At 47.5% G+C, this 26,583-nt stretch overlaps 1 long non-coding RNA gene across 1 annotated transcript; it reads right to left on the reverse strand.

Annotated features, from left to right (window-relative positions):
• Positions 1–18,644: 18,644 nt before the first annotated feature.
• LOC144097421 (uncharacterized) lies at positions 18,645–23,211 on the reverse strand. Its single transcript, XR_013307011.1, has 3 exons — positions 23,125–23,211; positions 22,398–22,492; positions 18,645–18,808 (listed from the first exon to the last, which is right to left on the reverse strand). It is a non-coding gene; the product is annotated as an uncharacterized LOC144097421 (long non-coding RNA).
• Positions 23,212–26,583: the final 3,372 nt, after the last annotated feature.

Genomic DNA, 26,583 nt, shown 5'->3' on the forward strand with positions numbered 1-26,583 from the left:
AAACTGCTTGTGTCTCGAGCCCAATCTTTGACAGAAAGCTACGTGGACTACATCCAGGGCATCTTGGCCCTTTGCCACCAGGTCGACGCTGCCATGAGTGAGACGGACAAGGTGAACCACGTGCTCAAGGGCATTGCAGGCGATGCTTTTAATTTCCTTGTTTGCAAAGACTGTTCCACTATTGACTCCATCGTTAAGGAGTGGCGTCGATTTGAGCGAGAGAAAGGTCGCCACATTCCGGAGCCGTTTTCCCGTCTTCCTAACGCAGGCGCGCACATTTTATTGCGAAAACCAGCGATCTCCATTCCGCGCGCCCTCCGATGCTCCTGCCGTCACCGATTCGGTCACGAGGTTCGTCTGACGTACACTGGAGGCCCTCGCACCTCTGTTATCCCCACCATACGTCCCTGATAGGACAAAAAGTATGGTGGGGCAGCCAGAAGAAGAATGTAAATCAATATGCCCCTGCCTATGCCACTAAGTATAACAGGCTTACCCCTGATAGGGCAGTGCCCGTCGTGTCGCTTATTGAGGCCGTTGTGAAGGAAGAACTGGCAAATATGGATCTTTCTCCGCAGGTGTGTTCCATTCACCGCCGAGCCGTCCGCCAGTCCCCTTCCCCTCCTTTTCGCTCCACCTACAACTCTGCGCCTCGTTACCGCAATCCGGCGAATTCGCACGGCTGAAGTCATTCCCATACGCTTTCACTGCTCCCGCGTTGGACACATTTTTCGACACTGCCACAGCCTTTGGTCTTCGCCTCCCTGCGGTGGGTTCTCCAACTACCGACCTGACCCTCAGCGCCACTTCTCGCCCAGCTCCCAGCTCGACCAGCCTGAACCCTCCTTCCGCAATTCCCGCTCTCCGTCGCCCAAGGCCATTGCTCACGCTCACCGCAGTCTTTCGGCTGCTGCCCGCTACGTCCGCTCCACTTTGGAAAATTAGCTGATGCAGCCAACGAAGCTGACGCTGCATCAATGACCTCGACCAGAAATCCTCTACTGATCACCCGACCGAACTTACTGAACGTCACAGACGACGGGTTTCTTGTGCGCGCCCCCACTGAGACCTGTGCGCACGTATCTCTGATGAGCTCCGCCCTTCGACGTCGCTTCCACAAAATGCTCACACCTGAAACGTCCCGCGTGCGGGTGTTGGATGGAGGCAGACCTGCCGTGGGCGGACTATATACTGCTCGCATCACTGTTGCCAGGCACAGTATCCCGGTTCAGTTAACCGTTTTGTCTATCTGCGCCCACGACCTCATTTTCGGCACGGATTTCCTTTCCGACCGTTCAGGTCTGATTGGCTGCTCACAGGGTGTCCTACAACTCGAGTTCCCACAATTCAGTTCCGAGCTTGTCGATCCTTCTCTCCGCCTGCTGAATGCACACTATGCTCACCTGCCGTCTCAAGGCGCCTCGTTCGTTGCACTGACACCCTCTCCTCCTGTTCCCGATGGCCACTACCTCGTTGCGCCTAGTAACGACCTACTCCTGACACGCAATGTTGCTCTGCCGTATACTATCGCCTCCGTCAAGGCGAACAAATTTTTTCTGCCGTTCCTCAACTTCGGCTTCTGTCCTCAAGTTCTTCTGTTCCGCATTTGCGTTTCCAAGTTATCCAACCCTCGCAATGTGCCAAGTCGCTTCATTGGACACAGCCCCTTCCCAAGAACCCGCAGCCCATCCCAAGCCTACCTCTCTATCTACCGACGCCTTCGCCACCATGATGCCCCGCGACCTGCGTCCCGCCCAGACTGCACAGCTTCGAGCCTTCTCGAATCGTTTTCGGATATTTTTCATCTCAATAACATTCCGCTGGTCCAAGCTGTCTCTGTGAAGCACCGCATCGACACCGGGGATGTCTCCTATCCGTCGTCAACCATACCGAGTCTCCCGCGCTGAGTGCCAAGTCATTAACGCTGAGGTTACAAAGATGCTTGCTAAGAACATTATCGAACCCTCCTACTGCCTCTGGGTCTCGCCAGTCGTCCTTGTGAAGAAAAAGAATGGCTTATGGCGTTTTTGTGTTGACTATCGCCACATGAACGAGATATAAAAAAAGACGTGTACCCCCTCCTGCGCATCGACGGCGCTCTTGATTGCCTCTACGGTGCCAAATTCTTCTCCTATTGGCGGATAGCAGTAGATAACCAGGACCGTGAGAAGAACGCGTTTGTGGCACCTGAGCTGTATCAGTTCAGAGTTATGCCTTTTAGATTATGCAACGCACTGGCTACCTTCTAGCGTATGATGGACGCCCTTCAGCACGGATTCAAATGGTCCACTTGCCTCTGCTATCTCGAAGACGTCATTGTCTTCTCGCCCAGCTTTTCTTCTCACCTCGATGGCCTTTCCAAGATTTTTTCACTTTTCCGGCATGCCGGCCTGCAGCTCAACTCCTCCAAATGCCGTTTCGCGCGTCGTCTAGTCACAGTCTTGGGCCCTGTCGTTGATTCCACTGGTGTTCACCCTGATCCATCTAAAATCCGAGCCGTGAAATACTTTCCGGTGCCGAGTTAATGCCACGACGTGTGGAGCTTCCTGGGGCTGTGCTCCTACTTTCGTAGATTCGTGACCGGCTTTGCTGACGTCGTCAGCCCCCTCAGTGATCTGCTCATAAAGGGCATGACTTTCACCTGGGGAACCCTACAAGAAAACGCCTTTGCCGCTCTAATCCCGAATCTCAATAACTCGCCTGTCTTGGCACACTTCGATGTGGCCGCTCCCACTGAAGTCCGCACTTTCGCGAGGGGTCATGGAATCGTCACTGTCCTTTCTCACCGGCAATCTGGGTCTGACCATGTCATCGCTTACGCCAGCCGCCTCCTCTCGGCATCAGAGCGCAATTACTACATCAGGGAACGCGAGTGCTTGTCCCTCGTGTGGGCCGCTGGAAAATTTCGCCCGTATTTATACGGCCGCCCTTTTACGGTTGTCACCGACCACCATGCGCTCTGCTGGCTCTCCTCACTGAAAGATCCTACTGGCCGGCTATGTCGTAGGGCTTTACTTCTACAAGACTACAACAACACCGAGGTCTATAAGACCGGTCGCTACACACCAATGATGACTGCCTCTCTCGATATCCCGTTGACCTTTCTGAACATACTGGCAGTGACGGCGCCGCCCACCTGTTCTCGCTTTCTGCTATCGCTCACGTTAGCAATAAGCACAGACGGGATATTGCGCTCCGTTCAATTATTGACCGCCTGAACTCCTCCCCATCTGAGCCTGCTCTGCGCTGCTTTGTATTGCACCATGATACTCTATACCGCAGAAGCCTCAACTCCGCCGGTCCCGGCCTCCTGCTCGTTGTGCCCAAGCACATGATGACCTCCCCAAGCTCCATGACCTCCCCACTGCTGGACATCTGGGTGTCGCGCATACTTACGCCAGCATGCCACGTCGGTTCTTTTGGCCCCGCCTCTACCAGTCCGTACGCCGCTATGTTCGTGCCTGCGACCAGTGCCAGCGGAGGAAACGTGCTGCCACTCTCTCAGCTGGTATGCTCCAACCTATTGATATGCCCCCTGAACCTTTCTATCGCGTTGGCTTGGATGTTTTGGGCCCGTTTCCTGATTCCACCTCCGGAAACAAATGGGTTGCCATTGCTACAGGCTATGCCACTCGCTACGCAATCACGCGAGCCGTGCCCACCAGTACTGCTACTGACGTTGCCGACTTTCTTCTGTACGACCTCATCCTCTCTCATGGTGCACCCCGCCAACTTCTCACCGACCGCGGCCGTTGCTTTCTCCCTAAAGTTGGCGACGACATTCTCCATTCCTGCTCGACTAAACATAAGCTGACCACCACCTATCATCCCCAAACCAACGGCCTCACAGAGCGCCTCAACCGTACCCTCACGGATATGCTCGCAATGTACGTTTCCCCGGACCTTCGAGACTGGGACATTGACCTTCCATACATGACTTTCGCCTACAATTCTTCCCGTCACGACACTGCCGGTTACTCACCGTTCTATCTTTTGTACGGCCATGGGCCCCATTTCCATTGGACACGTTGCTTCTAACTCTCCTTCACCGCCTTCTGAACATGCACACGACGCAATTGCTTGGCCGACCACGCCCGCCAGCTGGCTAGATCCCGACTACAAGCATCGCAGGCCTCGCAGCAGGACTACTACGACCGCCGCCATCGCATGGCAACTTTCTCCCCTGGAGCCCTCGTCTTGCTTTGGTAGCCATCACACCGCGTCGGGCTTTGCGAAAAACGTCTGTCCCGGTATGTTGGCCCATACCGTGTGCTCCACCAGGTCACCGCTGTCACCTACGAGATCGCCCTGGCCTTCCCGCAGACCACCTCCCGTGCACCTCAGCGTTACGTTGTCCATGTCTCTCGCCTCAAGCCCTACCCCTCGCCACCCCTTGCCACTCCCTAATCTACACCGAGACGGTGTTTTTGTGACCGGGGGCCGTGCAACGGATATTGTTAGTGAAGACGAAGTGAACGAAGTGCCTCGGTGCGCGTGTTCTAGGCTTTGTTGCTCAGTGTTCTTTACGGCCCTGTGCTGTCGGCCTGTGTGATGTTCCCGGGGCGTTCTTGCGTCGTTCTCACCTTCGACTCCGTAACATTATAAATTAATTGATAAATATTTAACTAAATTCGAGATTAATTACATACTGTGAAGAAGAAGAAGGGCATCATCCTATGTTGACTGAGGAAAAGAAGAAGAAAAAGAGGCAGCCGCACTGCCATCGCTCAGACCGAGCGCCTGCTGACCTGAACAGACGAGAGACTCGGTCGCCGCCGTGGTTTCGCCGCCGCCTCAGCATTAACCTAAGCCCCCGTTACATTTTAGTCGGTGCGCGCGTACAAGGTATTGGCCATAGTCAAATTCATTATTCGGTGTCATTGGCGTGTGCAAAAACTGACTCACGCAAACAAGCTTCAACGCGCATTTCATATCAAATACATTCGGAACCGGCTTACTTATGCGTGCGTCAGAAAATAGGTTTTCGAAGCAGTCCTACAGAATTCTGCCAGTCAAAAAAAAATATTCTTCGCTCTTTAGGAAAGTATCGTGAAGTTGAAGAACCACGGTTGTTGATATCATGAGGCCTGCTTGAGACGGCCTAACTCAACTTCTCGCTCTGCTTCATCAATTTCGTTCCTCCTTCGATTGACACGAACCCTCTTTGACCCGCACGTCGACTGTCGCCCACCATATCGACACCGGTGACAACGCGCCTGTGCGTCTGCGCCCTTATCGTGTCTCAGCCAGTGAGCGCCAAGTTATTCAAGACCAAGTTGACACCATGCTTCAGAGCGGCGTGATCCAGGCCTCACACAGTCCCTGGGCTTCGCCCGTTGTCCTCGTGAAAAAGAAAGATGGCTCTATTCGTTTCTGCGTTGATTAACGCCGCCTGAATAAGGTCACACGAAAGGATGTTTACCCTCTTCCGCGCATTGATGATGCTCTGGACTGCCTTCAAGGAGCGGAACTCTTGTTCTCTTGTCTCGACTTACGCTCTGGGTACTGGCAGGTCCCCATGGCAGCCGACGACCGCCCTAAAACCGCATTTGTGACCCCTGATGGCCTGTATGAATTTAACGTCATGCCTTTTGGCCTCTGTAATGTTCCGGCTACTTTTGAGCGCATGACGGACAGCATTCTGCGTTTCCTGAAATGGAAGACATGCCTGTGTTATCTCGACAACATCGTGGTATTTTCGCGCGACTTTGCCACTCATCTATCCTAGCTGAAGCTCGTCTTAACATGCCTTACGGACGCCGGCCTTCAACTGAATTTAAAGAAGTGTCGATTTGCTGCTCGTGAGCTCACAATTTTAGGCCACGTTGTGTCAAAAGAGGGCGTCCGCCCCGACAACGCGAAACTTCGTGCTGTGACTGCGTTTCCAAAACCTACTTGTATTAAGGAACTACGCAGCTTCCTAGGCCTCTGTTCCTATTTTCGACATTTTATTCGCAACTTTGCGGCCATTGCTGCCCCTTTAACTCAGCTTCTCGGCAGCAATGTAAATTTTTCGAATTGGTCGCCTGCCCGCGACGACACCTACAACACTTTGCGCAGTCTCCTCACGACACCACCCAACTTGCGTCACTTCGAACCGCAAGCCCCAACTGAAGTACATACGGACGCCAGTGTCATTGGCCTCGGGGCTGTGCTCGCCCAACGCAAGTCTGGATTTGAGGAATATGTAGTTGCTTACGCCAGCCACACCCTCACGAATTCTTAATCCAACTACTCCGTGACGGAAAAAGAGTGCTTGGCAATTGTGTGGGCCCTTGGAAAGTTTCGACCTTATCTCTATGGCCGTCCGTTTGATGTGGTCACCGACCACCATGTCCTATGTTGGCGTTCTTCGCTCAAAGATCCCTCCAGTCGCCTGGCTCGATGGGCTCTCCGCCTCCAAAAGTATAACATACGTGTCTTATATCGGTCAGGCCGCAATCATCAGGACGCTGATGCCCTGTCCCGCTCCCCGATACCGGCCGAGCTTGCCAGCCTCTCCGCCCTCGAATCCTCCGCGCCTTCGTTCACCACCTGCGACATGCCTTCTGAGCAGCGTAAAGATGAATGGATTGCCGCTCTTCTTGACGTTCTCTACAACCCATCTAAGCCTCCAGCATCCCGCGCCCTCCGTCGCCAAGCTTCACATTTTACAATTCGCAATGATCTACTCTATCGGCGCAACTATAACTCTGACGGACGGAAATGGCTTCTTGTCATCCACCGACATCTCCAGTCCCAAGTCTGCACCTGTTTCCACGCTGACCCGCAATGCGGCCACGCTGGAGTCTTCAAGACGTACATTCGCATCCGTCTCCGGTACAACTGGCGAGGCATGTATAATTTCATCCTCAAGGACGTCCGCTCCTGCCCGTCCTGCCAATGCCGTAAGCAACTCCCTCATGACTCTGCTGGGCAGTTGCAACCACTGCAGTGCTCCTCTCCCCTTCGACCGTGTTGGCATCGATATATACGGCCCTCTGCGATACACCGCTGCTGGCAACCGCTGGGTCATTTTTGCCATTGACCATCTGACCCGGTATGCAGAAACCGCCGCGCTCCCAGCTGCTACAGCTCGTGAAGTGGCGTTCACTCTTTTGCAGCGCTTTATAATTCGCCAGGGTGCTCCTCGTGAACTCCTCAGTGACAGAGGACGCGTATTCTTGTCTGATGTCGTTAAAGCTCTACTCGCCGAGTGCAATATCATTCATCGGACATGTACAGCCTACCATCCGCAAACAAACGGTCTAACTGAACGATTTAATCGCACTCTGAGCGACATGCTGGCGATGTACGTTGCTGCCAACCACACGAACTGGGACCACGTTCTACCCTACATTACGTACGCCTACAACACTGCTACTCAGTCCACCGCCGGTTTCTCCCCATTATTTCTGCTCTACGGCCGACATCCATCCGATCCCGTCGACACAGTCCTCCCATACCGCTTTGCCTCATCTGAGTGTACAACTATTTCTTAAGCTGCCCAGCACGCCGAAGACTGCCGCCAGATAGCACGGTCGCTCACGGCAGACACTCAGGGGCGCCAGAAACACCGCCATGACGACGGCCAACTTGATCCGGATTTCTCATCTGGTTCACTTGTCTGACTGTTTATCCCTTCCACTGCTCCCGGCCTCTCAAAGAAACTTCTTTCGAGATTCCATGGTCCCTACCGCGTCCTGGAGCGCACATCCTCCGTGAACTACCTTATCGAGCCCCTCACACCGTCTTCCGATCTTCGCTGACGTGGTCGCGAGACTGTGCATGTCCATGGACTCAACCCATACTATGACCCGGTCGTGTTGTCGGCACCCTGAGTCGCCAGGATGGCCCCTTTTCTTCCTGGGGCCATTGTAAAGAAAGAGAAGGGCATCATCCTATGTTGACTGAGGAAAAGAAGAAGAAGAGGTAGCCGCACTGCCATCGCTCAAACCGAGCGCCTGCTGACCTGAACAGACGAGAGACTCGTTCGCAGTCGTGGTTTCGCCGCCGCCTCAGCATTAACCTAAGCCCCCGTTACAATACTAACAGAGGAGGCAACGGAGCTGGAGATGCTTTTGCATTTCCGCACGTAAGGAGACAAGTGCATCATTATTTTTTTTCAGCTGATAGTGCTTAGTCGCTGATCACTGTGTGCGCCGCAGGCTATAACTGATGCGACTGACGAATGCGCCCCAACTTTTTCTTTTTTCCTTTTTTGCGTTTGCTTCGCGTAAGCCGAGCCCTTTCTTGAACTTCCTGCGAAAAGCAACTTCGATGCCCACGCACGACCAAGGAGCGCGTGCGAAAAGATACGCGAGCGCCCAGTGCTTTGCATGCATCTTTGCTGTGAGTGAATTTTGTGTTCACGGACGAGTGTTCCATCTGAGTCTCGGCGCAGTAGGCCTATAGTATTGATCGCAGCGTTTATATTCTTTGTATATGAGTTTTCGTGTCTTTATTTCTTATTTGGAGATACTGTCAATTCTTTTAGGCACTTTTACAGAAGTCGACTCAGGACGTGTATACATTTGCGCATACAGCCATACGCGCATTTGTACACAAGAGTTTGCGAAGACCACTACAAAATTAAAGAGGGAAGCACATGAGAAAAAAAACACTAAAGATACCGGCATTCACGCGCTGACATTGTCACAGATTTACATTTATATATAAGAAGTAAAAAAAAGACACCTCAGTGGTGGCATCACTTTCTCGCTGTCGACAGTACAGAATTGATAGCGAGTTGAAGAAACTTGTCAATGGTAGACTGCGAGACCACACTCTCATCTAAAAAGTTACAATCACGCACAGCTCACGGGAAAAACGAAAAACTGTATGTATTATAGGCACAAAAATATTCTTCGAGTGTGAATTGATTCTTCTGACTGGTTTCTCTGGAAGTAGAGAAAAAAATGTGGGTATCAGGATTTACTTTATTCTTGTTATGCAAGATAAGGTACAAAAATTTAAGACGTTGTAGCATCACTTGGCTGGTTAGTGTATGAAGCCCAATCTCGGTCAGCATCTGCGTAGGTGAGTCGGTACACGGCGCCAACACAGGCGTGGCTTTTTCTTGTGTGGAACTTACACCAGACCGCTTCTACACCTGGGACTTCTGGCAACACTGAGCAGCTTATGCCTTGTCTCAGGAGCAAAGCAACACCACCGCCTCTAGCTGCTCTATCTTTTCGCACAATGGTATAGCCCGCGGGAACCAGTACGTGATTTTCAACGTCAGCGTGCAGCCATGTCTCAGTCAGGCCGATAATATCCGGCGCACGGGAGATCAGGATTGCCTCTAACTGTTAGATTTTGTTCACAGGACTGCGCGTGTTAACACTGAGGACAATTACGGCCAACGGCGATTTTGAGTTCGCTTGGCTGGTCTCTCGTCCATGCCTTCGTGTTTTGCAGCTTCCACTGTCATTGGTTTTTGTAGTACCAGATGTACAAGCGGTTATTTATTTTGACTTTGCCATAAGACAAACATCACGATGAACTTTCGTTCTCTCCCGTAGCTTCTTTCTAACGTCCCTTACTCTTTGCGAAAAATCCTTACTCACGGAGTATCCTGATTCTTTAAGCTTTTTACAATTGCTAATTAGGTTGGCTTTATCGCGACAGTCGATTAGCTTCATATTCAAATGTCAGGGCTTGAGATTATCAGTCTCTTGCTTTCGGCCGAGGCGGCGTATTCGTCCGAAACCAGCTGTTTTTATTCTTAACTTATCTTCAAAAATTGTTTTCTCGACAGCATGAAGTAGATCTTGATGAGTTTCATTTTTATGTTCAGCAATACTGTCACGACGCAGCTGGCGTGCGTCGTAGTAAGGCGTGAGGAGGAGCGTTCATATCATATTATATGAGCAATAGTGACCGAAACGGAGGAGCTAATGGAGCTGGTAGTGGTGGATAAACTGAAAGAGGTCCTGCCTAATGACGCGCTGCGACAGATAGCACTTCAGGAGAACAAAAGCTGGCTGATAATAGACGGACTTACAGAAGTAGTCGAGGCTGTGGAGAGCAGTCGGGTGAAACCATCGGGAGCTAGCGTACCGCGCATGGGTATGACCAGTGGTGAAGGACGTAGAAGAGAGGAGATGGCTGAGGCATCGCCACTCCACGGGCAAGAAGCGATAGAGGTGAAGAATGCGCCATTTAAAGCACATACGAGGATGCGCCAGTGTTACCGTTGTGGCCGACCAGGTCACATGGCTAGGCAGTGTCAAGAAACTGAAGAAAAAATAGGAAACAGATGTTGTAAGTGTTCGTAACGATCCCTAGGAGGGGCATTCTGCCGGCAAGGGATGGGAGCAGGAAAGAGGAAAGAAGGCTGCGTCACCCCTTTGCTACCGCTGTGGCCGTTTAGGGCATATTGCCCGAGATTGCCTAGAGACAGAGGCTAGGAAGACTACCGCCAGAGTGATAGAAGTAACCCCTCACAGCGCTGAAATTCTGTGCCAGGGTCAGGAGCCAAAAGCGAGCACTCAGTTGGCGGGGACACATGTAGGCGATGTTCCTCTGTGTTCGGGCGAATCAGACATCTTGGCGCGATTGGATTCGGGCACGGATATAACGGTGGTCAGGAGGTCACTGCTGCCGGCGGGAGGGGTAGTTCAACGAGGGAAAGTAGCATTGAAGGGAGCCTTCGGACATCACATTGAGGCTGAGCTAGCGCATGTGCCGCTAAGAATCGATCGGGGTAGCCCACATGTTGCCATCTTGTGCGCAGTGACAGAGGAGTTGGCGAGAGAAATTGAGTGCTTGTTAACAATGAAGGACTATAACGAATTGGTCAAGCAGAAGGAACCCCTGATCACGGAGCATGAGAGCAGCGATGTTCGAGGTTCACCTCGGTAGACTGTTGTTCCTTTTCTGTTTATTTTTATGCATGCTTCTTGTATACTCTGCCTTCACTTTAAATATGCGATCCTGTGGCGTACGGTGTGGTGTGTAGCAGTGTATCTTGCTTTCATGTACTTGCATGCCTGTATTCTTTTTCGCAGTGAATCTCGAGGGGAAGATTTAGTGCATTCTTGCACTGAAGATAGGCGCGGCGTTCTGACCCAGCCTAGGGGGAAAGCTTGTTTTTTTTCGAACTGGCAAAAAAAAAATAGGGGCGGGGGGGAAGAATGGAGAAGAAGAGGGGAGGTGTCACGATGCAGCTGGCATACGTCGTGGTAAGGCGTGAGGAGGGCCGCTGGAGGGGAGCAGGCGAACGCGCCGACAAAAGGGAGAGGCTCTCAGGGCGGCCTCGCGCGCGAGTTTCGGGAGCCTCGGCCTAAGCAAGGAGTAATGGCCTGATCAGACGCATGTGTCGTAACGGGTTTCTCTCCTGTCGTTGTGGCATGTTTCTGGTTAGCCACGGCAGCTTGCTCGATGGGCCAGCGCTGGAGGCGAGCACGCATCCAGGCACCGTAGGCCAGAGCGGCTAACAGGACGCATGTGTTGTAAATTGCTTCTCTCCCCTCGTTGTGGCATTTTTCTAGTTAGCCACGGCAGCTTGCGTTGCAAGGCGTGTTTTATATTGTGTGCTTTTCTTTTGTGTTGTGATATGTTGCGTCCGAAATATGGCGGTAAAGTCACCTATTGGCTGAGGGTATAGTTTTCGCGGGAGGACAAGGAGATGGGTGAAGGCTGAGGAGAGCTCGGGAGGGTTGGTTGGTGGCAGCCGGACAGATCGGTCGTGTGCGGCCGGTGGTGGTCCCGGGGTCGCGGAGTTGGAGACGCGAGTTCCTTGAGCGGCGGCCGGGCGGGTTGGCCGTGTGGTGGCCGACGGTGGTCCGGAGTCGCGAGAGTTTGGAGTTTTGTCTTTTTTAGTAAAAGCAGAGAGGCCGAAATCTTTCGGCATATGTAAATCCGTTTTGTAAATATTGTAATAAATAACTTTTTGAGGAAAGCCTCTCCAAGTGCCAACGTCAGAAGACCTGCACGCCTGTCTCAAAAGCACCAGTCGCGAAATACGTCCCACGGGTCACTCACGAGACCCACCCTCTACCACTCCACGTCAACATCTGGATGCAGCAACATCGCACAAGAGAGAGAGAGGGAAAATAAACCGTGACTAATACCATACACGATATGGTTAGGTCTGCGGCTGCCATTATGTAATTCGTAGTTTTTTTTCAGTCACAGACAGAACCAGTTTTTCGAGTTTGTCAACCTTATCCACGCATTCTGTTACATGTTTCTCAATTTTTCCTTTTTTTTTAGTCTTTTGTCTATCGCACCTAGCTTTTGTTTGGTGACCACTTTTTCGTTCCTTATGTATTGGATGTCTTTCGCAATTGCTTTAAGTTGCTCGATGAGCGTTGTATCGTCGGGCCCAGGGTTAGTATCGACGTCCCCTGCTAGCACCAACAGAAATCGCAAAGAAACCAACAGATCACAAAACCATTCAAGCAGGTGTTGGCACGGCAGCACAAGAGAGCAGACTTTATTGCTGCGGAGTGATTTTCCAAAGCGCTTGCTCACCTGGATTGCAAACAAGAACGGATTCGAACGAAGCGGTTTGGTTTATCGGTGTTTAACGTCCCAAAGCGACTCAGGCTATGAGAGACGCCGTAGTGAAGGGCTCCGGAAATTGCGACCACCTGGGATTCTTTAACGTGCACTGACAACGCACAGCACACAGGCCTCTATAATTTCGCCTCCATCGAAATTCGACCGCCGCGGCCGGGATCGAACCCGCGTCTTTCGGGCCGGCAGCCGAGCGCCATAACCACTCAGCCACCGCGGCGGCTAAAGGAAGCATCTTGACATTGCTGCCGCACCCACTGAAGGTTTCGTCACAGAAACTGTTCCTTAAATCACCATCTCGTGACGCCACGGTCAATCCCACAGATGTCGTTGCACTCTTCGGCGGGGAGTAGCCGTTGGCTTCATCTTGAATTAGATGAGAATCCCGGTCATGTCCAGCGATCACAGGTAGCCGGTACAATTCCGCCGTAGAATTGCTTGTAGAAGTCGTCGAAGAATGTCCGGAAGAAGCCAACAGCAAACCAAGTGAAACGTGGATTGAAAACAAGAACGGGTTCCAATGAAACATCTTGGCATTGCTGCCGCACCCGCTCCGTGCTGCCGTTATGTACCGTTATAAGCAGGCTCGACTGTAAAGAGCTGCACATGAATGTTTGCTGTCGGCAAATGTTTGGGCGTACGTGTAATGTCTACAAACAAATGTAGCCACCATCCTTAAATACAATCTCTTCTGCTGACCAGAAAAACGCGGGTTCGATCCTGTCCGCGGCGGTTGAATTTCGATTGAGGCGATATTCTAGAGGCCCGTGTACTGTGTGATGTCAGTGCGCGTTAAAGAACCCAGATGGTCGAAATTGCCGGAGACGTTCAGTACGGCGTCTGTCATAGCCTGAGTCGCTTTGGGGCGTTAAACCCTCATAAACCATAAAGCTTAAATACAATCTTCGACTAACGTAGGCTAGCTGTAACTTACAGCCGCATCAGGGCCGAGGAAGTGCGATAACACCTAGCTGATTACAAAAAGCCGCGTGTGAGGGAAGGAAAGGAAGAGAATGCAAGTTACATAACCAGATAACCCCTGAAAAGGGAACAATGGGGGGGGGGGGGGGTAGGTAGGAGGTGGAGCGCATCGCGCCACTGCTACAGTCTAGAAACAAGCATCCTCGCAGGCCGGCATGCTCGCTGGTCTTATGAACGCTGCGGACAGCTTTGGGAGGCGAGGATTCTGTTTCATGATTCGCGTTGTGTTGAAGTTTGCGCGCACCCACAAACACATACACACAAAAGATGTCAGCCAACGAATTAGCGGGCTGACAATGCATGCCAAAAGGCGTTCCGTTGAGGATAATCGCTACGCTTTTCGTAACCCAAACGAGCAAGGGGAAGGGGGTTAAGCCAGAGGAGGAGGATTATAGGTCGCAGCCCTTACTCTTACGTAAATTACATATCTGGTCCAGATATGCTTTATGTGCGGCCAGATATAAATATATAAGGCAGCAAATAAAGCCATATCTGGGCAGATTTAGGTCGAAATCAGGCCATATATGTGCGAAATGTTGCCCTTATATGGCTCAGATCTGACTATATCAGGCAACATATAATCCATATCTGAACGAGTAACGGGACCTTATAAGGCCAGATCAGGGCATATGTGCCATCGTCACGGCCTTATATGGCCAGATCAGGGCCATATCTGGCGTTGTCACGACCTTATACAGCCAGATCAGGACCATATCTGGGCGCATTGTGACCTTATACGACCAAATCGGGGCTATATCTGGGCATCATCGCGACATAAGGCCAGATCAGTGCCATATATGGACACCATAGGGACCTTATGCAGCAGTACATTTAGCCTTAATTCATCTACGGTATACGCAACATATCCAATATTGGCATCATGTGGCCCAGCTTCAATTTTTGACACGTTCAGCATGGCCTAGCTACATGCTTAGTTTTGACATATATATTTATGTCGAATTTAGGGAAACTAGGACTCAATATTTCAAAATAATTCTTGTAAGCATGTATGTATGCTGACATAAGTATTATTTGGGTTTCACATGCACATCATTATAGCAGGTGTTCTATGTTTATCTGTCCAGGCTGTAAAAAATTCCCCTGCTCAAAATACTGGACAGTTTTTGGACCCAAACGCTAACTGCGGGCAAATTGACTTCGTCTACATTTTCTGAAATTATTTTAACACCTGCATTTTCCAGAATCGGCTGAAAGCTGCAGTCGGCTGTGGCACAACTTTTCGTCAAAAGTTGTCAACAAGAGAAGAAGCCAATTTTACAGGTTGTGCCATCTGGCTAACTGCGCTGCAGTGTCCCGCATAGCAAGGGCACAGACGGGCCTCGCAGTTGGCCAGATGATGCAGCTTGGCGAACCAGTTGCTCTGCTCGCCACGATGAAAAGTGCTGCCGCAGCTGATTGCCATCTTTCGCCGATTGTGGAAACTGCAGGCAAGTTCACGTTAAATTACATACCGAAAAACAGACTATCACAAGGTACCTTGTGATTGCATTTGAGCCCAAAGAGTCCAGTAGTTTGCAAAGGGGTTTTTGCAACCTGGGCAGATAAATATTTAACACCATGTATAAAGCATGCAAATATGATAGTTTGTTTACAGCAGCAGCCATCTGCACTCACAGGCAAATTTTTAAGCAACGAGAGAACTTTCAAGAAAATATTTCTCTTGACTGTGATAACAACGATGTGCAATAGAGCAAATGTAGTTCAAAACCCAGTCAGAGCCCAAGGAGCTTTTATGTGCTGACTGCCCACACCAAAACCTGCCCACAGAAAAAAAGCTAAGGGAAACGTTAAATGCATGTTGAAAAGCAATGAACACTAATATTCAGATGTGTGTGACATACACGTGTTTCTAGAAAGCAAAGGTTAACCCGAAAAGGATTTTCGCAATGTTTATTTTGAAAGTGTGCAAAACCGCAAAGCAGCAGATCAAATATCCCTTACAACAAATCAATACACAGGCATCATGAAGCTCATACAGGTGCCAGCACAGCATAAATCAGGCTGTACTTGAGAAATTTATCATAAAATTTGTGTTGAGCAGCTGAAAAACAACTGCACTTTGTGCAGGAGATAAAACAAATTCTACAAAAAAAATTCACGGAAAACAAGCCAAATATATATAATGACACATATACAAGGGCCGTTCACAAAGTTTGGTCTCTTGGTCTGTAACATCTGTAACATCTGGTCTGTTCAAATACAAAGATGCCGCAATTTCAAGAAAGCTTGAAACATTTTCCTTCAATAAAAAAGGTCATTTTTATGTTACCATAGCAACAAAAAACTTGCATTATCGATACACTGGTGTTTGTACACCATCAGAGAAGAATGGGGCTGGCCACTGGAGATTTACGCACTGAATTGGTGAGCTTACTGTCAGACAAAAAGGGCATGCCTTTCAATTGTTACTACACAGCTTTGGACTAGCGGTGAGCCACATATGGCACTGTCTGGAATATACGCTGGGAGGCATAACATCTCACAACTGCACCTTCTTTAATGTGGCAGTTGTCTTCAAACGTGTGGCCAAGCACGGCTAAGCGCTGTCATGCCAGCTACCAGGTGATAAATATTCATCTGAAATTCCAGATAGTCCAGATGTAGTACCATGTGATTTATTGCTGCTGCCAAAGCTGAAGGAACAGCTGAAGGGCATGTACTTTATGTCTAAGAATAAGTTCGCTAATGCAATGCGTAGTTGGTGTAGTCAGCAGCAAGCTCATTCCCTGACAGCACACAAACGCTCGTTTATCGCACAGGTGTATCATTGTTGGTGGGGATAATGTCAAAAATGATCTGTTCTTTTGGAAAACATGACATTCGAACGTGACACCTTTTAAATTGAACAAGTTAAAGGCGTATTATGAACTAGAAGACGGATTTTAATGAAGCGCCCTCGTACTGCTACCAGCAGGGACTGCAGAAAAGTGTTCTTGCATTAACATCACTGAAAGAGATTAGCAGCAAATGTTACAGCGCCTGTAGCTCAAAGCACATGAATAAAGAACTTGTGGAGCGACTCCCACGGACTGCACGTACAACCCCCACATTTTGGTGTTTCTATGCGAATAAACACACTGTTCAATGCATTTTTCTGCCTTTGTAAGTTATAATTTTGCCTCGTAAGAATTTGGAGAGGTACACACAAAATCTAGCACCTTTACACATTTGGTCAGCTTTGGTGGAACTGGAATCACATCAATCTGGCTACTTAGATATGTGGAAACAACAAGAGGCAGTATGAATCCTGCCCCTCGGTGTATGTACTGCTCGGCGTGCTCAAGCAGCCTGTTTACAACTATATAGAGTTCTCCAGCCTACTTAGCAAAGCACCGAATTGATGCAAAGGTTCTCTCCTCACCAAATACATACAAAACTGTGAAATTGTTTCGCTTCGGCTGCTTTGCATAGAGCACAAGAGAAAATGTCTGTGCACCAATTGTAACTTTTCTATACACACTGGCATTGTCCATTGAAGAAAAGAAAGAAATCAAAGTCCTTCTAGCTACCGCAGTTGGTCGGCATGATGCACCATGATAAATAACAGCATTAGACGACAAGCTGATGAACATTAAAGGAGCAGTGGCGTGCTCCATATAAGGCATGAACACCATCAACAAATTTGAATAACAATTTTTCTGCCACATCAACCTGCTCGAAAGAAACAGACTCTGACAGCAACATATAGATTCCACCAACAAGGAGATTAAAGTGCTCCAGGTAAGCATCTGGTAGGATGCCAGACAGAACAAGAAAACTATAAAACAGAGGCCATGCACGCAGTTCATTAGCCTTCTAGTAGCACGTGTGCTTGAGGGAACGCGGAGTTCTAGTTATGTAATCTGGTGGCTTAATTGCTAGAAGTTTGCTGTCCACCAGTCTACCCGGCGCCCAATGTACCATGGCTGACCATGATGTTTAGTGTCAAACCAAAGACAGAGAAATGTTCTCACCACCCCAAAGAGGACACAGTGCATATAATCAACTACGAAGCCAGTGCTGCAGTCGAAACCTGGGATGAGGTTTGTAATAGTAAGGCCTTTAACACCTTTTACCGGATGGCCTTTGCTGGCAGCTTGTTCAGCTTGCTGCCTCATTCTATGACCATTCCTTAGAGTGTACGTTTTGCCAGGGATGTAAACCTGTACGGGACCTTAGCTTGGCAGCAGGTGAGATTTTCCTGGGTGCTCGCAGAATGAGCAACCATACAACCCATTAAATTGCCGAATTCCTTGCAGCATCGCTCTTGCCACCGCATCAACTGATGACACAGGAGCAAAGACATATGATGTTACAGTTTTGCCAGTTTCGGGGTGTCTCCATGTAAGTCCATTAGTTGCAAGGCGACGCAACTCCAAACAAAAAGGTTTCAGGAATGTGTTAATCAGTGGTTTCACACCAAACCACAAGAGTGTCAGGATTTGAAATTTTTTTCGAATGAGAGGCGGAAGTTCAGGGATAACACAGTGGACTAGCCAAAGGGATCTTACGGAACTCTTGAAGACCTGTACACAATCAGTATTCCAGAGGAGCGTGAAGTTAAATTCTGATGAGTGGGCAGCACTGCCTTGGTAGATTGCGCCAACCACAATGTCTTCTAGAGGGTAATCACTGGCTGAACTCACTCTTTTCATAAAATACTTATATATTTTGTCGTTTTCAAGAACTGACCGTAATGTGTCAGTCAACCTCATCTGAAAGAAACTGCCACGCATATCTTGGCACTCTTCATCACAGCTAGGGCAGGCTTGCATGTCCACTTCGAGATATTCCTGACAGTTTTTTCAAAAAAAGTGTGTCTGCACTTCTGTTCCTCTTTGAAATCCTGACAACTTGAAGAATTTAAATGTTGTGTTTGGAAGTGTGTTGGAAGGTGGCAACAGAGCTGAAAAAATGAAAAAAATCTGGTCCGAACACTCTCTGGTTTGTTTAAACTTAAAAAACAGTACCATTAAAATGAGGCATGCGTGAACATTGCTGAAAGCACTGCCCTCAAAAAGTGCAGGCTTGTAGTGTCGGGGCTCCCAGAAGTGAATGGGTTACCAGAACCTGCAGAATCGATCTCAGATGTGGAACAGTTCATTGGATCATCCTCCTCACTATCACTGCATGAAGCAGCACTGGATATAACACCCTGTTCATCGTCCAGAGCTGAGGGTGACGAAGTGCCACTAACCCAGTGGCTAGGAGTCTCGCTGGAGCCAGGAGTCTCGCTGGAACCAGAAGTCTCACTGAAGCCAGAAGCCTCGCTGGAGCTTGCTGCAAACGATGCTTGCCAGCGCCGGCAGGTTTCCCGCGGAAGCTAAAATACAAATTATAAGTGTTTGTACTTCACACGAACATTTGTAGCAACTCAATTATGAGTGTTTACTCCTTGAAGTACTCCTACTTGGAGCCAAGTCAAGCTCGCTTCTGGTTCCCCCCCAGTGAGCATGCTGTCAATGACACATTATACATTCTCCTATAATTGTAACAATCTGAACATGCTCTCAATGGTACATTATACCTTGTCCTCCAATTCTAACGATATGAAGCAAGCGGATAACAAAGCAAAGAATGGCAAAACACAGGAAATGTAATGTAATGAAAGGAATCAAAAAGGGACACAAAAGACTCTCTGCACACTGTTGCAATAAGCAGGTAGGGCCATGCCTGAAGGCACACTGAGGACAATTTGATTAAACTGCAGTTGTTAGAAGAGATCAATTTCTTGGTATTTCATGGCTCTCTTCACATCTCTTTTTAACAACAAAAATATATTCTTGCATTTTTATTGAAATTAGCTACCAAGAACTGAAGTGAAAACCAATGTTGAGTTGGGCTGGGTTTAATGGCACTAGGCTACTAAGGGCATCATGCGCCAAACGCAAGGTTCAGTGTGTATATAGGTGAGAGATATCAAAAGGGTTGTTTAAAAAATCATATCTGGTTTCAAAGGTTTGCTTCTTTCAAGAATGAAATGACACATGAGATATTGACAAGTTAATCTTGTGCTAAGATTAAGCTTGGGATGGAATGGGACATGTTTCTCAAAAAAAATCTGGGAAGTGTTTTTTCCTCAGTTTATCCAGTCCATTACACGAGCATAAAATGTGCATTACTGTCATCTCTTCTCCACACAGCTCACATGCTGGTCTCTGATGTTTAGAAACAATAAAATTGTGTGTAATGTGTGTGTGTCCACTTCGTAGGTAACATAAAATGACTTCCATGAAACGGAAACCGGTGTGGACTAATATATATGCATAAATAGGAAAAGTGCTGCTGTTTATGCACCTCATTTGAAAAAAAATGGCAGGTAGTGGTAACATGTGTATTTTTCTTCTGTAGTTTATAAAGGCTCTGTTTTCAGAGAAAAATATCATTTATGAATAGAATTTTGTCAGCAATACTGCCAACTCCTTATTTGACCTTGGTGTCTCTTTAAAGAGAGCATGGGAATGTGTAGCCTTTTAACTATGGCATAGAAGTGGCTAATACCTGGGAATCCAATGTGCTGGCTATTACAGAACACAGCAAAAACTTTTACGACCACTTTAACAAACATGGTGAAAACAGCCGCTCCTTCACTCTTGGGTCAATCATGATTCATGATTTAAATATTTCTGCGGAGAAAGCCTCCTCAAGAAATCTCCTTCCACTCGAGGTGGCGTGAATGGCCCACAAAGGCTGAGATTAAGGCCAAAATGTGGCCCACAATCTGCATGCCGCTCTATGTAACATATATATTTCGTCATGCTGTGTCTTCTAAACAACTTTCACAAGCAATTTCTACATTCACATTCCAGTAAAACGTGTTTTGTGGGCTGCATGAACCAGCAGATGCAGTGAAAGATGTCTGTAAACACTTTTTCGTGTGGAAATTGTCTCTGCTGGCGACGCACAGCCCATGTAGAACAAGACGGTGTTCAAGAATGGTCTGAAAGCTAGTTATGTTTATTTGGGTTTCGTGTAAAATTTCTTACCCTTCCCTTTGCCCTCGCGAAGCTCAGGGCTCGGGTGTGGTGAAAACACCGCATGCTTCTATGCAGCAAGTTGCAACACATGCACCCAAACCAAAGAGTTCAACTCTCTAAAAACTAAAGTCGCTTGCGGGTTCAAAGCAAACTGGGAGTTTTAATTACCAATGTGCTTGAAAAGCCGTGCCTTTTGCTGATCACAAACACTCCTTTTGTGGAACAAGCAAATCAGTGCTCTCCTTGGACAGCACTACACATCGAAAGACATGCCTACACCCTGAGGCGATAGGCAAGCTGTTGGTGCGCACATCTAAGATGCTCGCACAGGTTGACCGTTTCTCCGATGCCCCCCAGCTTCCTGTATGCAACACGCCATTCCCCACAAGTGAGCAGCTGTATGTGGAAGCTGCCACGCACATCGAGCTCGCTATTAGCCGCCAACTGTACTCCACAACCTGGCACACGGTAGTCTGTGAAACATTTCTCAGGTGTCCAAAGATGGCTTGAAATGTGCCCATGCCACAGCATCATTACGCGATTATCAGTAGGCTCGGTATTTTCAGCTGTTATTGGAAAAACACTGATAAACATCCGCTGGTAAAAATATTATGGCATCGGTTAGAACCGAAAAATGCCACTTTTTGGTTTGTTCATCCTGGCCTAGGACCCATACTCAACAAAACACTTCCCATTTACTTCCTTTCACAGTACAGAAACAGGCCAGCAGGCACTGAGAAAACCGGCCCGGGGGAAGGTGGGGGCACTTGAGGCTCTGCGGTGCTAGCCCCCGAAATGAACCCGCTAGCGTCTCCGTTGCTCTAGCAATAAACAATTTGCAGCTATCTGTAAGTCAGCTTCTCTCCAAGGCTTGTTTTTCTAACAAGAAGATCTCAGTCCCTGACGACACTTCCTCATTCTTCATAGGATTAGTACTAGGAGGCCTGGTAGGAAAGCTGCCAATGAATTCAGTTGATATTAACTGCTCAACAGAATGAGTGTACGGACGAGTCCAATATAAAAGAGTTCGAGTCAGAGTTCTACAGTTGCCACCAGAACAAGGTGAGCGCCGTTATCAACCCTCATATAAGCAAAGCAGCGATCGAGGAGCGCTCAAGGCAACACCGGCGCCACTTAGAGATATACTTGAGGACATCAAGCTTTTCCAAAACTCGAGGAGCGATTCAAGTGAAGGTATGTTTCTGGTCACATGGAGCAAAAGTTCGAGTCAAGGCATGTTAATCAATTTGTCCATTAGCCTAGTACCATCTGCACATCATTTAGATTTCAGTGCAAGCTAGGAGAAATATGGAATCAAAGAGTGCACATATGAGAACAGCATAAAAAATGATGTTTTTTTTTTCACTACTACAAAATTTCAGTTTCTAGAGATGAAAAGTTAAACAAAAGTGTAAAGTTTTATATGAAATCTAAAATACAAAGAAGGTCGCCTGTTCCAAATTAGTCAGAAACACGAAGGCAAATGTTCACCCAAAACTCACGCAACAGACAAAACATGTAGCTATGTTTAACATGAAATGTTTCACATAAAACGCAAGAGAGCTTTTTGCCAAAAGCAACACTGGAAGGCGTGCCTCTCACTGCTACTACAGACAGTTATGGCTTTCTTGGCCTCGTATTCTCTCCAATCGCACCTTTTACTAATCATAAACAAGCATTTAAATCAGCAAAGTTTTTATCCTTGAACTTTCTAATGAGGACCAAACTAACATTTCAGAATGATAATTTATTTCTTAAAGCAGCTAAGCAAGTTCAAAACATTTCTGGTTTAAATATGAGACAGTGCTTAGAAGGTTAATGCATCCATTGCCCATGCATACTATTGAGCTGTCTGCTTTCATGCAGCAACCATTACCTATATACATGTCTGAATCAATGTACTGAGTCAAGATCATGTCAAAAGTGTAGATTTACTAGTTGTCCTGCATTCCACAGGTACTTTTTTAAGGGCCGCGCTTTCTGCTTGGGTCCATCTTTGAGTGGCAACGAAACCACAACAGTTCTTGTACCTGACGGAATAAGAGCAAAGTGTTTGAAATATTTTGTCAAGCATATTGCGCCTTAGACAATGTGACAAGACATTCGAGCGTAAAATCTATACACCTTTCATGCACAGGCAAGTTTTTTTACTTGAACAAGCAATGAAATTATGTGATAGGAAAAAATTCAGACATACTCTGTAACAAAACTGCCACGCCATACGCATGGTAATATCACAAATAAAGTTTTACACGACGCATGTTTTCAGAAAAAAAAGTTTACAGCTCTGCCTCGCGAAACAGCCGTGTGATATTGCCAGCGGATAGAGCATGTACGCACACGTCCCGGTAACTTTTGGCCCTCCCAGTACATGAAATAGAAACCCGAAACAGTATTGTGGCCATGCATTTCTGAACACGTGGCGGGGACATTTGTGCTCGAGCCGTGCCAGACGGGGCAAAATATACGAAACTTTAACGCACGTAGCGGCTGTCACAGATAATTCCTTCGTTCAAGTGCTGCAGCACAGCGAAACGAATGATAAAAGCCCAAGCACAGTGGCAGAAACAAAGCAGGTACGCACGTTAGTACGCTATTTGTCAAGCAGCACACCGCTGTAGCTCTCCATAAGCGTGCTCACTTCGGTGTTATGTATACTTACGTCGCTGAGTTGTTCACGCTGGCGTACTCCAAGTGTTGTTCGTTGAGCAGGCCGACAGGCGTAGACACAGTACCATGAATCGCTGTGCCGGCCGCAGGAAGAACTGTGTGCAACGAACACACCCAACTTAGGGTTCTTAGGGTGCCTCGATGCGCGCGCCGCGCGCCAGGCGCGCATCGATTGAGGCACCCTAACCGAACTAGAACCAAGAACCAAACGCCGCCAAGCCCTTTTGGATTTCGATGTGGATTGAAGACATCTGGAGAAGACTCCACCATAGGCTTTATAAAGGAGTAAGGACACGAAATTTTAGTTACGTAGTATGTATGTAAGGGGATGCACAGCAAATTACTAAAGACGAAAAGTAACTTGGATTGCGCTAAAAAACAATAAACATTTCTTAAATCAATTTTTTAGGTTGTTTGGTTTCGGTTTCGGTCTTCGTATGGCAGTTGTGATGCCACAGACGAATTCAACTCATGTATGTACGGTGCACAAAAACTGCAGAAAACCGGTCGCTGCTTAGTTCGTTTTCGCAAGCCCGTCATATTTCATATAGTCATATTTCATGCCACACGCGACCAAAACAAACCAAAACGCGTCCGCTTAGATGACTGAAACCGAAACTATATGAGAAAAAAAACGCATCAGCGCGCGTCATGTTCTGGCAGTTTGGCCGTTAGATTACGGTCCCTTCAGGCCGTTGGGTATTTGCGCTCGTTCAATGTAGTCCAGGTTTGCCCAACATTACAACCGTCTCAACGTTGGATTTTCTTTCATCCGTGCGCCGCCTTTTTTTCTACAATGGACCGTTACGGCCTGGTGTTTTTTGAAGATGAGAAGACATATGATGCCTTGAAAATGAATCGCATCAGCAGCAAGTCTGGCGAAGACCTTGCCGAGGGATGCGAAGTTCTTGTGCAGTGGCGAAATGAAGGGTCGTTCGCTGCTACACTCATCGGCGTTTCAAGTAAGCCCTGATATTCATATCACTCTTTAAGACGTACGTTTGTGCAATTCTAAATTACCCTCAGGCGTGTGGTCAGTTAATTACTGGTGCTGGCAGCTTCATGTGCGTGTATAGTTCCTTATTCTAGACAAGGCCAATTTGAACAAAGGGCGCTCGCGGAAAAGGATTGTGCAGCGATGTATTGCGGCGGTAATTTTTACGCCAGGGTAAATAAAGAGCCATTTGCCCCGAATCAGCATCCAGATGCTCTCATTCGAGAAAGGATTTTTTTTTGTAGTGCTTACATCAATGTGGAAAATCTGCTACGTGTGCTGCATGTCTCGGATTGTAGGCATTAAAGAAGAAATAGTTCTTTATTGAGTGCTGCGCATTTTGTACTTGCTAACAACCATAAATTTCTTGTTCATTTAAGAGGACGAACAGAAGCTCGTGAGGAAAATGGAAAAAAATGATTTCACTTCAGAACAAGACTGCACAAATGTAGTCCAGGAAAAAGGCATGATATTGTCTCCTTATTTCTTGGTAGCGCTGTACGTTCTTGGCTTTGTGTGTGTGTGTACGCGCACGTGCGTGCGTGCGAGCGCGCCCGCGTGTGCATGCATAGACACCTGCAATTATTTTTTCCGCCATTATCCACTCTGCAGTAACTGGTACTGCATATATAAAAAATATTGTTTCTGATCTGTATATTCTCCCTGGTTTTGTAGACCACAGCACATAGGAAGGCTTTGATGTATAAAACAGTGATTTCATTTGTGATTGGGCAGGTCTAAGACGTGATTTAAATTTCATTTGCGTTAGTATTTTTGCATTTCTCAACGGCAGCTCTAAGGTGTCTTTTGTTACTGGTTCAAAACAGTGCATGCCACTTAGCAATAAATGTACGTGCTGTGTTTGTTGTGTGGTGAGAAAGCACAGAAAAATAATTCTCTTGCTCTATAAAGCAGCCGTAGACTGGTACTTTTTATAGCATTCAACTTCTTCTACCACCATGACAGGAGAGACAGAAGCAGAGGGAACACCGCCTTGCAGGCAGTAAAAAAGTTTTCATGATAAACATGACAGGCATACCAGTACACACAGCCGGTCACCTGCTTGACCATGTGGTGTTGTATGTGAAGTATTATTCAAATGTAAGTCAGGAATGCACTCAGTTAGGAATGAAAGTGCCCATGTAACAAAAGGTATATGGGGGTCAAGACTAATAAAAAAAAATTCCAAGGGTGCACATAGCCTCTCATGCCCAGAGAATGCGAAGCATTTCAAATTTTGAGGCTGGCCGACCTGTAATTGGGAGTCACCACTAAGTTGGCCTTATTCAGATTAGTTTGGACACCAAAAAGTTTGGTCAACTTCGGACGAAGTCAAATTTTAGGTGTCTGGTGGGCCAGATTTTGTGGGTGGACCACCTCACTTTTGAAGTCATCACTGAGCTGGCTGTACTTAAATCAGGTGGACACCTATCTTTGTCAAATTCTGACAAAGTCCAGTTCTAGGGGTGCAGGTAGGCCAGGTTTGGGATTGCAGGCAGACACATTTTCAGCAGACACTTTTCTGTGGCATGAGCCTATTATTGCTTACACATAAAAAGAAATCTCTGCCAGTGCCATAGAGTGCGAGAGGCAGACTGCGCTCTTACTGCCAGTTAAGCATTTTTCTTTGTTTCCTTTTATGCACCCAAGTTCAGTGTCGCAAAAACACATTTGAAAATCGCTCTATAAAGAAAGCTTTCCTATATACCTTATTGTCTGTTCTGCAATCTTTTGGGGCTGTAAGGCTTTCAGAGTTCATGACCAGTAGCCGGCTAGCTTGTTTTATAATTTTTGCAGCTCTATTTTTATGCAATGTTTGCAAAGATGTGTTCAAATTGTTTTCTTCTTTAATATCATTAGAAACAACACTGCCGAAAGAAACAAGATGAAAACCTTCTAGCTTCTATCAAGGAAGCCCAAGAAGTGGATCTGCACAAGGAAATTTAAGATTTAAGGAAAGAAAATGAACATTTGCAGCTGCAAGTAAAGAAATACCAAAGAAAGTTTTTTTCTGTTAGATCAGTGATTTTTGTAAAGAACAATTGTTGTCAGTAATACACCCATCAGACTTTTAACCTTCTGTTTGGTGCATGATAGACTCAGTTGCTTATGCGCCTTTAAAACCAACACACAACAACAACAACAAAGCAACCTGACTGCTTGGGCCGCATGTTAAGTTTTAGCGCGGCACATAGCTGTAGTTGGCTATGGTGTCGCATTCTTTGCCGATGTAATGTATAAATTCCTGCCCAAACCATGGTTTCGATGCTTCCTTTTATCGCATAGAAAGTTTTACAAGAATATATGAATATTTTTGCACTTTTTTCTGGCAGTAGACTGTTCTGGACAAAACGTATACGTACATTTGCACTTGTGTTATTTCCTGCATTAACTGTGGTAAATAATTTATAAGAGAACCCTCTGCCAACTTTATTTTCCTTTCTACTGCTTTCTATC

Source organism: Amblyomma americanum, chromosome 7 (assembly GCF_052857255.1).
Source record: "Amblyomma americanum isolate KBUSLIRL-KWMA chromosome 7, ASM5285725v1, whole genome shotgun sequence".
Lineage (NCBI taxonomy): Eukaryota > Metazoa > Arthropoda > Arachnida > Ixodida > Ixodidae > Amblyomma > Amblyomma americanum.